Raw genomic sequence first — 15,993 nt, 5'->3', positions numbered from 1 at the left:
ATCCGTGATCACCTCTCAATCACGGATTCAGTTCCGAATGCACTCGTGATTGTGGTCCAAATCCGGCTCATGATCACGGATTTAGCTGTGATCATGGGCCATGATTATTACCTGAAAACCCGCCAAATTTAGCGGTTAATAGCAAAGCTTCCTTACATGCTATAAACACCAAATTTGCAGGATATGATAAGTAGAACAGTGGGTACAAGGAGAATTTTTTTTTCAAAAAGACCTTATAGTTTTTGAGAAAATCGATTTTAAAGTTTCAAAGGAAAATAGTATACATTTAAATGCAGTAAATAACAGTTAATGTATTTACATGCATACTTTTTTCCTTTGAAACTTACTTTGACTTCGATCGATTTTCTCAAAAACTATAAGGTCTTTTTGAAAAATGTTTTTCTTACTGTTCCCATTGTTCTTCTTAACATATCTGGCAAATTTGGTAGTTCTATCATGTAAGAGGGCTTTGGTATTAACCGCTAAAGTCAGCGAGTTTGGGCGGTTTTTAATCACGAATACTTTTTCCAATTGAAAAGTTAAAATCGTTTTCTCAAAAACTAAAAGTTCTTTTTGAATTTATTTTGTGCAATTTTGGTGATTGTAGCATGTATGGGGGCTTTGCTGTTAACGTTAAAGTCAAATCCGTGATCATGGCCGTGATCACGGATTCTACATGTAATCACGGCAAAAATACGAGTCGAATTCAGAGCTCTGATTCAAATCCGGATCACAATCACAGTGTATCTGGATTTCGATTCTGCCTCGCCGGATTTACTCAAATTCGGGATTGGGGGTATCCGAGCATCACTGATCAGGATAAAACAATGTTAAAATGAAATTAATTAAATAAATTAAATTAATAAAAATAGAGGAAGTAGTACTCACCTCCCCATAGAAGATTTAACACGAGATTGGCATCAAAAATTCTTTAATAATATACTCCAAAATATGCGACACGTTTTGTGGGACACAGCCCACTTCCTCAGGCAGTAAAACAGGATCAACCAAAATTGAAAGAAAGAGGCGGCACACCACTGGCTTCAAATGGATGCTTGTATTGTGGTACAGATGCTACATGTTACGGACCATACAGGCCCTTCCTCAGGTGTATAACCGGTTATGCCCCTGAGGAGGGGACTGTATGGTCTGTAACATGTAGTGTCTGTTCATGATTTGTAGTTACACCTCTGTCCACAATAATAACTTCAGGGTTTTGTACTATCACTTCCAATTGTATCACTAGTTGTGGAGCTCTACATTGGAGGGATAGAGGGGGGAGCTTCTCAAAATCTAGACAAGGTATTTTGACTAACTTATGTTAGATGCTACATACATATCCTTCAATAGGAAGCTTGCTCATCGTGCTCTACACCTCCAGCGTCTTATTATAATTGTTTATCTCTATATTTTAGCCTACGCACCTAATTATTTCATGCACAATATGCTGACACTTTATAAATAAACCATACAACTAATAATAATAAAACATATCAGTCATATATGCCTGGTAGTCTGCGTTTGTTCATTTTCCATATCCTTAAACAGTGAAAACAATTCATGCTGTGCTAGGAAAAGCAGGCAACAATTATGTTTATTGCATCTTCTTCCAGAAGCGGTGTCACATGCTTTCATTTCCTCCTCCGAGCCCTGCACCCCTAGTAACTGTCACCTTCATAGTAAAGCGTCTGTTAGACTGTTTGTGCACTTGTATTGCGGCATGCAGCCAAGAGACGCTGTATGCCGTTGTGCGCTGCAGTGGTCTTTAAACAATCCATGTGTGCTGTGAGAAAACAGTTTGCCACGTTAGACATGAGACATATTTTTCAGACTTTTATTTAATGAAAGCTGAGAAAATTTGCTTTCAGCTCTGTGTACACCACATGTCTCACCAAAACATATTGAAGACCCCCAGTCTGCGCTGATGCTGCAATGAGGGACAGGCAAATTCTGACATTTTTTACTAGAGGTGTTTCAGTATGAAACCAGTCATTAGTAGAGTATTAGATTGTAAGCTTCTTTACAGAGACACTGAAGCGAAAAAAAATTATGATATAATGATTTGTATGTGTAGTACAGCAAAGAAATAAAACATTAGGAGCAGAGACATAAGTCTAATATTATTTCCAGTACAGGAGGAGTTAAGAAACTCCAGTTGTTATCTATGCAAAAAAGCCATTGAGCTCCACGACTTTCACAGTCGCAGAGAGCTCTGTCTTCTGAAGCTTGTTATCTCAACTGTCAGTCATTGTATTGTTTTTTCTTCTGCAAAGGACAGGTCAAAAGTTCACTAGCCTGCTCTGTAAAATCATTTAGAATGCTGAGTAGTGTGTAAACTGCAAATATTAGAGAATGATGCAATGTTGTAAAGAAAAAAAACGATACAACTGAAAATAAAATTTTCCGTACTACACAACCAATTCATTATATCATAATTTTTTTTCGCTTCAGTGTCTTTTTAAGCCAAAAAGACTGATGGAAAGAGTTTTGTGTAGTTATAATAATAATAATACAATAATGATTCTTATTACCGCTATTGTTTTGACTATTATGCTATCTTATTATTATTTATTATTTTACTATGAATTTACAGGTAAATAATGGATATGTTTACAATTGATGTTATTTTTATTTTATTTTACATAAAATTAAAAAAATGAATATTGCATTTCATTTTGGTAGGTTAATGGAGAGTCTGATACTTGGAATTTTATTATGTGCTGTTTATTGTTTATTTCAGAAGGGCATTATATTGGAATTCTATGAGGGTTTATTAGATAATATATTGCTATAATTTTCTATTTTTCATTTTCTGCTTTTATGCAAAGTTTGTATGTTTTATGGTGCCTGTTAATACCCCCGATTGTACTTTCTCTTCTGATGTTTTAGTTTGTAGTTTTTGATTATTTGTCAATGAGTCTAAGGACAAGTGATTTTACCACTGTCCTGTATTTGTACTACTTTTGCTATTGTATTTGTACATTTCAATAAAAGGCCTTTTGTACACTAAAATTAATAAATTAACATTTTATCTATTTTTTAATTACACTTGTATTAACTTTTAACAAAGAGTTGATTTTTTGTTCTTTGTAAACTAAAGACAACCATCAGCCTGTTTTCTTCTCCCACTGTAGAATTTGGAGGAGAGAATAAAAGTGTAACAGCATCTGTTGTCCTTGACCACACATGATCTCCGCGCCATTCAAGTGACTTGGGGTGAACTAATTGTTGTAAGTATCAACAGGATTATTACCTAAACCGCAGTATAGTAAAACAACCATAAGATGTCACTGACTGTCTGTAAAATATGATGATGATCTCTATGGTATTGTTATTTCCTGTATCCACTCTCTGTTTTCCACTCTGCTCTAAGTAAGCTTCATTTTCTCTGGCCGTGGTGTATGATATATCTCTGCTTGTTTTTCTTCAGTAAAGAGTTCTAACTTGTTATACTAGGTGTCTATCTTTGTGCACAGACCACGCTGCTCCATCACTAATTAGTTGCTCTCCTGACCACTTTGGAACCAGCCCACAGTGTAGAAGCGGGTTCTGTACTGATAATTAAAGTGGGTTAATGAGATGTGGATATTTCTGACTTGCTGGTAAATTTCCTGCAACTTTTATGCACCCTGGAATTGAGTCAAACAAATGCACTTCCTGTTCATTTTGATTTGCCGAATTCTAAGCTGCATGAAATTTGTGTTAATTTTGCATACAAGCTGGAGTTATTAGCAACTCATTGACTACCTCTAGGGATAGAGTGGGTGGGTCCCGGCATACAGGGGCACCATGCACCATTCTAATAAGGTGCTGTTGTGGACCAGAGCAGATATCTGGTTTTGGCTACTTTCACATTATTATACAGGTTGTTTGCGATAGGATCACAACCCAAAGGGGGATGAAAAGTCGCAATGTGTGTTAGGAGTTGGATGTGATGCATACAGTGAAGCATATAGTACATTAAGGCGGGTTGCGCACCTATCGTGTGCGATGCAGTATGCACACCACATCACACTTCAGAAATGAGGCTATATATGACCCTGCGCCCTGGATAGTGACGTACTTCCTGCTGGGCAGGAAGTACGTCACTGGAATTCCCGTCAGTCCACACATGCGCGCAGCCTCACACCATGCCCCCGTCGTGCACACTGCCTGTGTCACCCATTTCACTTGCATTACTGTGTGATCCATGCAGTAGGCACGGTTCATGTGGCAATGTGCTGCAGACTTTGCAATGGGATTGCGGCGATTTTGATACCTCCGTTGCGCCATGTCGCATCGGTCATGGTCATGTTAGATCTTTAAAAAGGGAATAAGGGATGAGAAAATAAATAAGGAAACTAATCTTGTTTACTTACTAACTTAGCACACAAGAAAATAGATGGGTTTCCTTGTGCAGCCACCTTGATGAGCCCATGGGGAATACAAATCAGTCCACTCTTGGGAATTCCTTTCGTCTTGCATGATCCCCTGAAGGGGTGGTTCCTCCCAAATAAAAAGCATTTAGAGTTCAGGTCCTCTTCAAAACAAGAGCACAGCACCCACTGTGAACCTAGCCTCATATATTTTACTTCAGGCTTACCTTAAGGGGAAAACATTACAAATTCCAGACAAAGATATGACAGAATGAATCGCATAACTTGGCTATACCTTCATAAAAAAGGACAAATATGACAGTGCTATAGAAAATAAGGGACTAACTAAAATATAAAACAGTTCAATTAACATTTAATAAAATCTACTCCGTTCATCCACTTTGCATTGCATCTGCAAATTATTATTATTATTAGTATTTGGAAGTGACATTGTACATTAAAACAATGATTTTTACTAAATTGTGATGTGAACAAAAAGCACCTCCCTTCTATCAGATACAGCAGGATTGTCAGAAGATACAAGTACTGTTTGTTCAAGTGTCAGTTCTTACAGTAAGTACACATTGACAGTGTGATGGTAATCATTCTTAGGCCTCGATTCATCATTGTCTTTGCAATAGCTTTTTCCAGTTTGTTAAATTACTGAATTCGAAGTTTATCGATTTCTAGTCGTATTCATCAAGGTTTTTCCGCATTCGGTATGAATTCGGTAACCATTCGGTAACGTGTCGATATTTCCATTTTACAGCGGTAATTTAACACAAGGCCATAAGATTCCTGTGGAATTGTGCGTAAAAAGGCAGCCCTTTGAACACCACATAGCAACATTCCGAATAGGGCTTAACACCTGGACCAGGATTCTGGAAGTGGTTTGGGACAATCCCACAATTTCACCAGCTACGGCTTGATAGGAGCCTTTTCTGAAAAAATGTAGTGCAGCTAGCAATTTAGTTAACCCTGGCACTGCCTGTGTTCTCTTACAAGATGATTCAAGAGATGTCCTGGTATAGCAAATAAATCCATTCTCTTGCAAATTGATGTAGTTCTAGACCTTATTCTTGCCCTTCTGCGCTTTTGAATCACTCTCAGCTGATACATAACCACTTCAAATGGCTCCATCTTCTCTGTCAGCAATGATCTGACAGGAATAACGACAGAGCAGTGAAGGAGATAACTTATCCTTAATTTAACGCTAAACCACGCCCACTTTCATTTTCTTGAATTGCACTTTCTTCCGTTTTACTGCATCATTACCGAATGATTACCGAATGCTCGCTAACAGCTGTAGATAACTTTGATGAATCCTAAAATCAACTTATCGAGTTCGGTATTTTACCAAGCTGTCGGTAATTTATTCAATAAGTCTTGATGAATCGAGGCCTTAGTTTGTAAACATTTTATGCCAATGCGCTTGATTCACAAAGACATGATAACTCTTATCATGGTTGCGCTAGCGTCACAGCACGCATAACGGTTTCTGTGCGCAAACGAGAATTTTCATGTGAAATCACGTCCATTTTCGTGCAAAACGCAAATTTTCGAGCGCAAACGCTAATTCTCACGCAAAAACAGGCGCAATTTCGCGTGCGAAAAATGCTATGCGCGTTATAGTGCGCGCTTAACGCTAGCACGTCCATGATAAGAGTTATCACAGCTTTGTGAATCAAGCCCCATGTATGCAGCCTTGAAATGGACCAATCAAAAACATCAGCTTCTGCTTTTTTTGGTCCATTTCCAAATTGCATAAAATTATCATCAACTTTGCATAAACTCAGAATTATTAGCATTTCATTGACTATTTATATCCTTAAAGGACAACTGAGGTGACATGATGAGATAGACATGTGTATGTACAGTGCCAAGCACACAAATAACTAGGCTGTGTTCCTTTTTTTCCCCCTCTGCCTGAAAAAATTAAACATCAGGTATGCAAGTGACAGTTTCTGCCTGGGTCAGGACCGGGTCAGACTATAGCATAACCCTCACTGATAAGTAATTACAGTCATAAAACACTTTCCTGGCAGTAAATGGCTTCTGAGAGCAGGAAAGAGATAAAAAGGGTTAATATTTCATAGATTTGTGCTCTAGCATACTTAAATGTAGGTGTTATTGAGCAGAGACAACGAAACAGTAAAAACTTAAAAACTAGATTTAAATATAAAATAAAACTGTGGGATATCTAAAGTCATTTTTAGGAGACTGAGTATAGATACAATTGTTTTTCTCATCAGTTTATTTTTACCTCGGATGTCCTTTAAGTGTGTAGAGGCAATAGAAAGTATTCTGTTTTAATCTAAAACAGTTCTGAGATGGTACTGAATGAGAAGAACTTAGCTTCTGACTCCCAACGCTACCTGTGGCCTGTGTGATTCCTGTGTGATTCCCAACGCTACCTGTAGCCTAGGCCTCTTTTCTACAAGAAGCTGAAGGCAGTGAATTCACTGCCGGTCAGCTGCTCCCATCCACCAGCCAGGAGTTTTCTAGCCCTCAACACGGGCGATGGACAAGGCCCCCCATGGCGTTGCACGGCAACCCTAGCATATTTAGAAAATATAGTAGTATATTTTCCAGGGATCCCAATACAGTTCTATTACAGCTATACAGTTATCCCTGGCAAATGCATCTAATTTTGCCCCAGCATGGTTTATATGCGCAGCCGCAATACCGATGGGTAAGGGTATATTTAATCTGACCACATTTAAAAGGGCTAAAATTGATGGAAGGATAATACTAACATTTGTACTTCTAGTCATGATTATTTTGATGGAAAATCCTTATTCTCGCTTAAAGAGACACTGAAGCGGAAAAAAAATATGATATAGTGAATTGGTTGTGTACTATGAATAATTACTAGAAGATTAGCAGCAAAGAAAATATTCTCATACTTTTATTTTCAGGTATATAGTGTTTTTCTAACATTGCATCATTCTATAATATGTGCAGATTACACAACACTCAGCATTCAAAATGAGTCTTTCAGAGCAGTCTGTGAAGTAATGACCTCTCCTCTAGCAGAGGAAAAGTAAATAGTCCAGGAACAGTTGAGATAATAAAAGTCAGATAACAGCCCTCTCCACAACTAACTTAGTCGGAGAGCTTAATGGCTTGTTTGCATAGAGATAACAACTGGAGTTTCTCAACTCTTCCTGTACTGGAAACAATTACATTGATGTATCTGATCTTAATGTTTTATTTCTTAGCTGTGCTACACATACAAATCATAATATCATCATTTTTTTTTTCCGCTTCAGTGTCTCTTTAAAGTAATCCTATAATGAAAAAAAAACAGCTTCTGGGGGGTACTTACCTGGGGAGGGGAAAGCCTCTGGATTCTAATGAAGCTTCCCCTTTCCTCCTCCTCCATCCCGGTGTTCCAGTGCTGAAAGCCTCTGGAGCCACCGGGGAGGTAAATATTTACCTCCTGAGATCCATCGCAGGCACAGTAGCAGCTTTCCCATCCGAAATAGCCGAGCCGGATCGGGTCTGCTCTACTGCGGTGGCAAAGGTGACTCACTCCTGCACAGTAGAGTGGACCTGATCGGGCTCGGCTTTTTCCGCTAGAGCCCATCAGAAAGCCACTACTGCACCTGCAGCACTGAAGACAAATATTGCTGCTCCTGTGCAGTGCAGTGCTTGTTGGCGCTTGTCAGGGGAATTTTTTGGAGAGTCAGCGCTGGATCCTGACTCTGAGGCTACAGAGGAAGAGGAAGCCTCATTAGGATCCGAAAGCTTCCCTCTCCCTAGGTGAATACCCCATAGGGGCTGTTTTGTTTTTTTTTTTTGTTTTTTTTTTTGCTACAGTTGTACTTTAAAGCGGCTTCATTACAAAATTGATCACAAACTTGCAAGAATCTCGCTAAGTGAGATTTGGGGCCGGATTCACAAAGCGGTGCTAACAGTTAGCACGCTGGTGAAAAGCCCTTTATCATGCCTAAACTCAGTTGAGGCATGATAAGTTTAGGGGCCTGATTCACAAAGCGGTGCTAACAGTTAGGCCTCGATTCACCAAGCGGTGATAACCCAGTTATCACGCCTAAAGGACTTTAGGCGTGATGACCTCTTCACCACTGAGTTAGCACCGTTTTTGGCTGCACTTCGCGCGAAGTTATCGCGCGCAAAGTTTTGCGCGCGCACCCGCACAGGCGCGCGCGCAAAGTCCCATAGGGTTTAATGGGCGCATCGCGCGAAGTGCGGGGCGCTTCGCGCGCACGCACGCGGGAGCGCGCGCAAAACTTTACGCGCGGAAACTTCGCGCGAAGCCCTTCTTATCATGCCTAAAGTGACTTTAGGCGTGAAGAGGGCCTTTTCACCACGGTGCTAACACTTTGCACCGCTTAGTAAATCGAGCCCCTAAAGTGACTTTAGGCGTGAAGAGGGCCTTTTCACCACGGTGCTAACACTTTGCACCGCTTGGTAAATCGAGCCCTTAGTACGCTGGTGAAAAGCCCTTTATCATGCCTAAACTCAGTTTAGGCATGATAAGTTTAGGTGTGATAAGTTTAGGTGTGATAAATTTAGGCATGATAAGTTTAGGTGTGATAAGTTTAGGCATGATAAGTTTAAGCGCCAGCTGCGTTAGCACCGCAGTGCACAGCTGATCAAAAGTTTTACGCTAGCAAAGTCTGGTGCACTTCGTATAAAGTTTAATGGCGCTGCTTTGCGTGCAGGACTTTGCAAGCGATCTAAACTTATCTAAACTTATCATGCCTAAACTTATCACACCTAAACTTATCATGCCTAAACTTATCACACCTAAACTTGCTTTTCACCAGCGTGGTGCAATGGTTATCATGCCTAAAGTCTCTAACTGGGTTAGCACCGCTTTGTGAATCGAGCCCTAGGTGTGATAAGTTTAGGCATGATAAGTTTAAGCACCAACTGCGTTAGCACCGCAGTGCACAGCTGATCAAAAGTTTTGCGCTAGCAAAGTCTGGTGCACATCGCATAGAGTTGAATGGCGCTGCTTTGCGTGCGGGACTTTGCACGCTATCTACACTTATCTAAACTTAGCATGCCTAAACTTATCACACCTAAACTTATCACACCTAAACTGGCTTTTCACCAGCATGGTGCAATGGTTATCACGCCTAAAGTCTCTAACTGGGTTAGCACCGCTTTGTGAATCGAGCCCTTGGGATGATTCGCAGCAAGACTAAACTTGAAAATTTAGCTTGCTCATCTCTAATGTTAACCACTTGAGGACCTAGGGCTTTCTACCCCTTAAGGACCGGCCACTTTTTTTCCATTCAGACCACTGCAGCTTTCACGGTTTATTGCTCGCTCATACAACCTACCACCTAAATGAATTTTGGCTCCTTTTCTTGTCACTAATAAAGCTTTCTTTTGATGCTATTTGATTGCTCCTGCGATTTTTACTTTTTATTATATTCATCAAAAAAGACATGAATTTTGGCAAAAAAATGATTTTTTTAACTTTCTGTGCTGACATTTTTCAAATAAAGTAAAATTTCTGTATACATGCAGCGCGAAAAATGTGGACAAACATGTTTTTGATTAAAAAAAACCCATTCAGTGTATATTTATTGGTTTGGGTAAAAGTTATAGCGTTTACAAACTATGGTGCCAAAAGTGAATTTTCCCATTTTCAAGCATCTCTGACTTTTCTGACCCCCTGTCATGTTTCATGAGGGGCTAGAATTCCAGGATAGTATAAATACCCCCCAAATGACCCCATTTTGGAAAGAAGACATCCCAAAGTATTCACTGAGAGGCATAGTGAGTTCATAGAAGATATTATTTTTTGTCACAAGTAAGCGGAAAATGACACTTTGTGAGAAAAAAAAAAAAAAAAAAAGTTTCCATTTCTTCTAACTTGCGACAAAAAAAAAATGAAATCTGCCACGGACTCACCATGCCCCTCTCTGAATACCTTGAAGGGTCTACTTTCCAAAATGGGATCATTTGTGGGGTGTGTTTACTGTCCTGACATTTTGGGGGGTGCTAAATTGTAAGCACCCCTGTAAAGCCTAAAGGTGCTCATTGGACTTTGGACCCCTTAGCGCAGTTAGGCTGCAAAAAAGTGCCACACATGTGGTATTGCCGTACTCAGGAGAAGTAGTATAATGTGTTTTGGGGTGTATTTTTACACATACCCATGCTGGGTGGGAGAAATATCTCTGTAAATGACAATTTGTTAATTTTTTTTACACACAATTGTCCATTTACAGAGATATTTCTCCCACTCAGCATGGGTATGTGTAAAAATACACCACAAAACACATTATACTACTTCTCCTGAGTACGGCGATACCACATGTGTGGCACTTTTTTGCACCCTAACTGCGCTAAAGGGCCCAAAGTCCAATGAGTACCTTTAGGATTTCACAGGTCATTTTGAGAAATTTCGTTTCAAGACTACTCCTCACGGTTTAGGGCCCCTAAAATGCCAGGGCAGTATAGGAACCCCACAAATGACCCCATTTTAGAAAGAAGACACCCCAAGGTATTCCGTTAGTAGTATGGCGAGTTCATAGAAGATTTTATTTTTTGTCACAAGTTAGCGGAAAATGACACTTTGTGAAAAAACACAATTAAAATCAATTTCCGCTAACTTTTGACAAAAAATAAAATCTTCTATGAACTCACCATACTCCTAACGGAATACCTTGGGGTGTCTTCTTTCTAAAATGGGGTCATTTGTGGGGTTCCTATACTGCCCTGGCATTTTAGGGGCCCTAAACCGTGAGGAGTAGTCTTGAAACGAAATTTCTCAAAATGACCTGTGAAATCCTAAAGGTACTCATTGGACTTTGGGCCCTTTAGCGCAGTTAGGGTGCAAAAAAGTGCCACACATGTGGTATCGCCATACTCAGGAGAAGTAGTACAATGTGTTTTGGGGTGTATTTTTACACATACCCATGCTGGGTGGGAGAAATACCTCTGTAAATGGACAATTGTGTGTAAAAAAATCAAAAGATTGTCATTTACAGAGGTATTTCTCCCACCCAGCATGGGTATGTGTAAAAATACACCCCAAAACACATTGTACTACTTCTCCCGAGTACGGCGATACCACATGTGTGGCACTTTTTTGCACCCTAACTGCACTAAGGGGCCCAAAGTCCAATGAGTACCTTTAGGATTTCACAGGTCATTTTTGTTTCAAGACTACTCCTCACGGTTTAGGGCCCCTAAAATGCCAGGGCAGTATAGGAACCCCACTAATGACCCCATTTTAGAAAGAAGACACCCCAAGGTATTCCGTTAGGAGTATGGTGAGTTCATAGAAGTTTTTATTTTTTTGTCACAAGTTAGCGGAAATTGATTTTAATAGTTTTTTTTCACAAAGTGTCATTTTCCGCTAACTTGTGACAAAAAATAAAATCTTCTATGAACTCACCATACTCCGTACGGAATACCTTTGGGTGTCTTCTTTCTAGAATGGGGTCATTTGTGGGGTTCCTATACTGCCCTGGCATTTTAGGGGCCCTAAACCGTGAGGAGTAGTCTTGAAACCAAATGTCGCAAAATGACCTGTGAAATCCTAAAGGTACTCATTGGACTTTGGGCCCCTTAGCGTACTTAGGGTGTAAAAAAGTGCCACACATGTGGTACCGCTGTACTCAGGAGAAGTAGTATAATGCGTTTTGGGGTGTATTTTTACACATACCCATGCTAAGTGGGAGAAATATCTCTGTAAATGACAATTGTTTGATTTTTTTACACACAATTGTCCATTTACATAGAAATTTCTCCCACCCAGCATGGGTATGTGTAAAAATACACCCCAAAACACATTATACTACTTTTCCTGAGTACGGCGGTACCACATGTGTGACACTTTTTTGCAGCCTAGGTGCACTAAGGGGCCCAACGTCCTATTCACAGGTCATTTTGAAGCATTTGTTTTCTAGACTACTCCTCGCGGTTTAGGGCCCCTAAAATGCCAGGGCAGTATAGGAACCCCACAAGTGACCCCATTTTAGAAAGAAGACACCCCAAGGTATTCCGTTAGGTGTATGGCGAGTTCATAGAAGATTTTATTTTTTGTCACAAGTTAGTGAAAAATGACAGTTTGTGAAAAAAAACCAATAAAAATTAATTTCCGCTAACTTTTGACAAAAAATTAAATCTTCTATGAACTCGTCATACACCTAACATAATACCTTGGGGTGTCTTTTTTTTCTAAAATGGGGTCACTTGTGGGGTTCCTATACCGCCCTGGCATTTTACAGGCCCAAAACCGTGAGTAGTCTGGAAACCAAATGTCTCAAAATGACTGTTCAGGGGTATAAGCATCTGCAAATTTTGATGACAGGTGGTCTATGAGGGGGCGAATTTTGTGGAACTGGTCATAAGCAGGGTGGCCTTTTAGATGACAGGTTGTATTGGGCCTGATCTGATGGATAGGAGTGCTAGGGGGGTGACAGGAGGTGATTTATGGGTGTCTCAGGGGGTGGTTAGAGGGGAAAATAGATGCAATCCATGCACTGGGGAGGTGATCGGAAGGGGGTCTGAGGGTTTGGCCGAGTGATCAGGAGCCCACACGGGGCAAATTGGGGCCTGATCTGATGGGTAGGTGTGCTAGGGGGTGACAGGAGGTGATTGATGGGTGTCTCAAGGTGTGATTAGAGGGGGGAATGGATGCAAGCAATGCACTGGCGAGGTGATCAGGGCTGGGGTCTGAGGGCATTCTGAGGGTGTGGGCGGGTGATTGAGTGCCCTAGGGGCAGATAGGGGTCTAATCTGATAGGTAGCAGTGACAGGGGGTGATTGATGGGTAATTAGTGGGTGTTTAGGGTAGAGAATAGATGGAAACACTGCGCTTGGGTGGTGATCTGATGTCGGATCTGCGGGCGATCTATTGGTGTGGGTGGGTGATCAGTTTGCCCGCAAGGGGCAGGTTAGGGGCTGATTGATGGGTGGCAGTGACAGCGGGTGATTGATGGGTGGCAGTGACAGGGGGTGATTGATGGGTGGCAGTGACAGGGGGTGATTGATGGGTGATTGATAGGTGATTGACAGGTAATCAGTGGGTTATTACAGGGGAGAACAGATGTAAATATTGCACTGGCGAATTGATAAGGGGGGGTCTGAGGGCAATCTGAGCGTGTAGGCGGTCGATTGGGTGCCCGCAAGGGGCAGATTAGGGTCTGATCTGATAGGTAACAGTGACAGGTGGTGATAGGGAGTGATTGATGGGTAATTAGTGGGTGTTTAGAGGAGAGAATAGATGGAAACACTGCGCTTGGGTGGTGATCTGATGTCGGATCTGCGGGCGATCTATTGGTGTGGGTGGGTGATCAGATTGCCCGCAAGGGGCAGGTTAGGGGCTGATTGTTGGGTGGCAGTGACAGGGGGTGATTGATGGGTGATAGGTGATTGGCAGGTGATTGACAGGTGATCAGTGGGTTATTACAGGGAAGGACAGATGTAATTAATGCACTGGCGAATTGATAAGGGGGGGTCTGAGGGCAATCTGAGCGTGTGGGCGGGTGATTGGGTGCCCGCAAGGGGCAGATTAGGGTCTGATCTGATAGGTAACAGTGACAGGTGGTGATAGGGGGTGATTGATGGGTAATTAGTGGGTGTTTAGAGAAGATAACAGATGTAAACGATACATTTGGGAGGTAATCTGACGGCGGGTTTGCGGGCGATCTAATGGTGTGGGTGGGTGATCAGATTGCCCGCAAGGGGCAGGTTAGGGGCTGATTGATGGGTGGCAGTGACAGGGGGTGACAGGGGGTGATTGATGGGTGATAGGTGATTGGCAGGTGATTGACAGGTGATCAGTGGGTTATTACAGGGAAGAACAGATGTAATTAATGCACTGGTGAATTGATAAGGGGGGGTCAGAGGGCAATCTGAGCGTGTGGGCGGGTGATTGGGTGCCCGCAAGGGGCAGATTAGGGTCTGATCTGATAGGTAACAGTGACAGGTGGTGATAGGGGGTGATTGATGGGTAATTAGTGGGTGTTTAGAGAAGATAACAGATGTAAACGATACATTTGGGAGGTAATCTGACGGCGGGTTTGCGGGCGATCTAATGGTGTGGGTGGGTGATCAGATTGCCCGCAAGGGGCAGGTTAGGGGCTGATTGATGGGTGGCAGTGACAGGGGGTGACAGGGGGTGATTGATGGGTGATAGGTGATTGGCAGGTGATTGACAGGTGATCAGTGGGTTATTACAGGGAAGAACAGATGTAATTAATGCACTGGTGAATTGATAAGGGGGGGTCAGAGGGCAATCTGAGCGTGTGGGCGGGTGATTGGGTGCCCGCAAGGGGCAGATTAGGGTCTGATCTGATAGGTAAAAGTGACAAGTGGTGATAGGGGGTGATTGATGGGTGATTGATGGGTAATTAGTGGGTGTTTAGAGGAGAGAATAGATGTAAACAATGGATTTGGGAGGTGATCTGATGTCGGATCTGTGGGCGATCTATTGGTGTGGGGGGGTGATCAGATTGCCCGCAAGGGGCAGGTTAGGGGCTGATTGATGGGTGGCAGTGACAGGGGGTGATTGACGGGTGATTGATGGGTGATTGACGGGTGATTGACAGGTGATTGACAGGTGATCAGGGGGATAGATGCATACAGTAAACAGGGGGGGGTGGTCGGGGGGGGTCTGGGGAGAATCTGAGGGGTGGGGGGTGATCAGGAGGGGGCAGGGAGCAGGGGGGGGGGATAAAAAAAAAAATAGCGTTGACAGATAGTGACAGGGAGTGATTGATGGGTGATTAGGGGGGTGATTGGGTGCAAACAGGGGTCTGGGGGGTGGGCAGGGGGGGGTCTGATGGGTGCTGTGGGCGATCTGGGGCAGGGGGGGGAGAAATCAGTGTGCTTGGGTGCAGACTAGGGTGGCTGCAGCCTGCCCTGGTGGTCCCTCGGACACTGGGACCACCAGGGCAGGAGGCAGCCTGTATAATACACTTTGTAAACATTACAAAGTGTATTATACACTTTGTATGCGGCGATCGCGGGGTTAACATCCCGCTGGCACTTCCGTATAGCCGGCGGGATGTTGCGGCGAGCGAGCGGTGACAGGCGCCGGTGGAGGATCGCGTCACGGATGACGCGATCGCTCCGCCCATGCCCTTAAATGGACCGCCGCCTCTGTGGGTGAGGCCGTCCTGCAGGGCTCCACTTCCCCGCCGCCCCTGTGTAGTGGGCGGTCGGGAAGTGGTTAAAGCAGATCCGAGATGAAAAAGTAACTATAACAAATAAGTTCTCTATATATCTTATCTAAAGTTTAGATAGTTTACACAGCATATATAGCTGCAAACATCTTCAAAAGTTTATTATTATTTATTCCTGTGATACAATGAGGGAAGCCATGTTCTGTTTGTCACATTGTCGCAGGCTGAGGGCTGCAGATGCTATCAGCTTGCCTGTGTGTAAATTCAGTCCCCTCTCCTGTCCCTCCTCCCCTCTGCCTCTGAAATATCTGGCTTGTAACCTCCTCCTCCTCCTGCCCAGACTGAGCTCCCATAAGCCCCTACTACCTGGGACTGAGTGCCAAGGCTCTCTGAAAATCTGTGGGTAAGGCTTGTTTAGTTTATAGGGAATCAGAGTTAAAACAAAACAAAAAAAGTATTTGGCTTGAGGAATGCCCTATAAACTATATGAAAGGAACACAATTATGCAATGAGTAAAAGTT

The 15,993-nt window shown here is 42.4% G+C and overlaps 1 long non-coding RNA gene across 2 annotated transcripts in view; it reads left to right on the top strand.

Annotated features, from left to right (window-relative positions):
* Positions 1 to 3,141: 3,141 nt before the first annotated feature.
* The window catches only part of LOC137517761 (uncharacterized), a 45,030-nt gene continuing 32,178 nt past the window's right edge, over positions 3,142 to 15,993 (top strand). The window contains exon 1 of one of the 2 annotated variants that reach the window (XR_011020659.1): positions 3,142 to 3,230. This is a non-coding gene — a long non-coding RNA (uncharacterized lncRNA). Of the gene's footprint in view, positions 3,231 to 4,888; positions 4,929 to 15,993 lie in introns of those variants that run through there. The other variant, XR_011020660.1, reaches the window with a different exon arrangement.

Source organism: Hyperolius riggenbachi, chromosome 5, assembly GCF_040937935.1.
Source record: "Hyperolius riggenbachi isolate aHypRig1 chromosome 5, aHypRig1.pri, whole genome shotgun sequence".
NCBI lineage: Eukaryota > Metazoa > Chordata > Amphibia > Anura > Hyperoliidae > Hyperolius > Hyperolius riggenbachi.
Note: the sequence above shows the minus strand (reverse complement) of the source record. Positions and strands in the feature narration are given on the sequence as shown.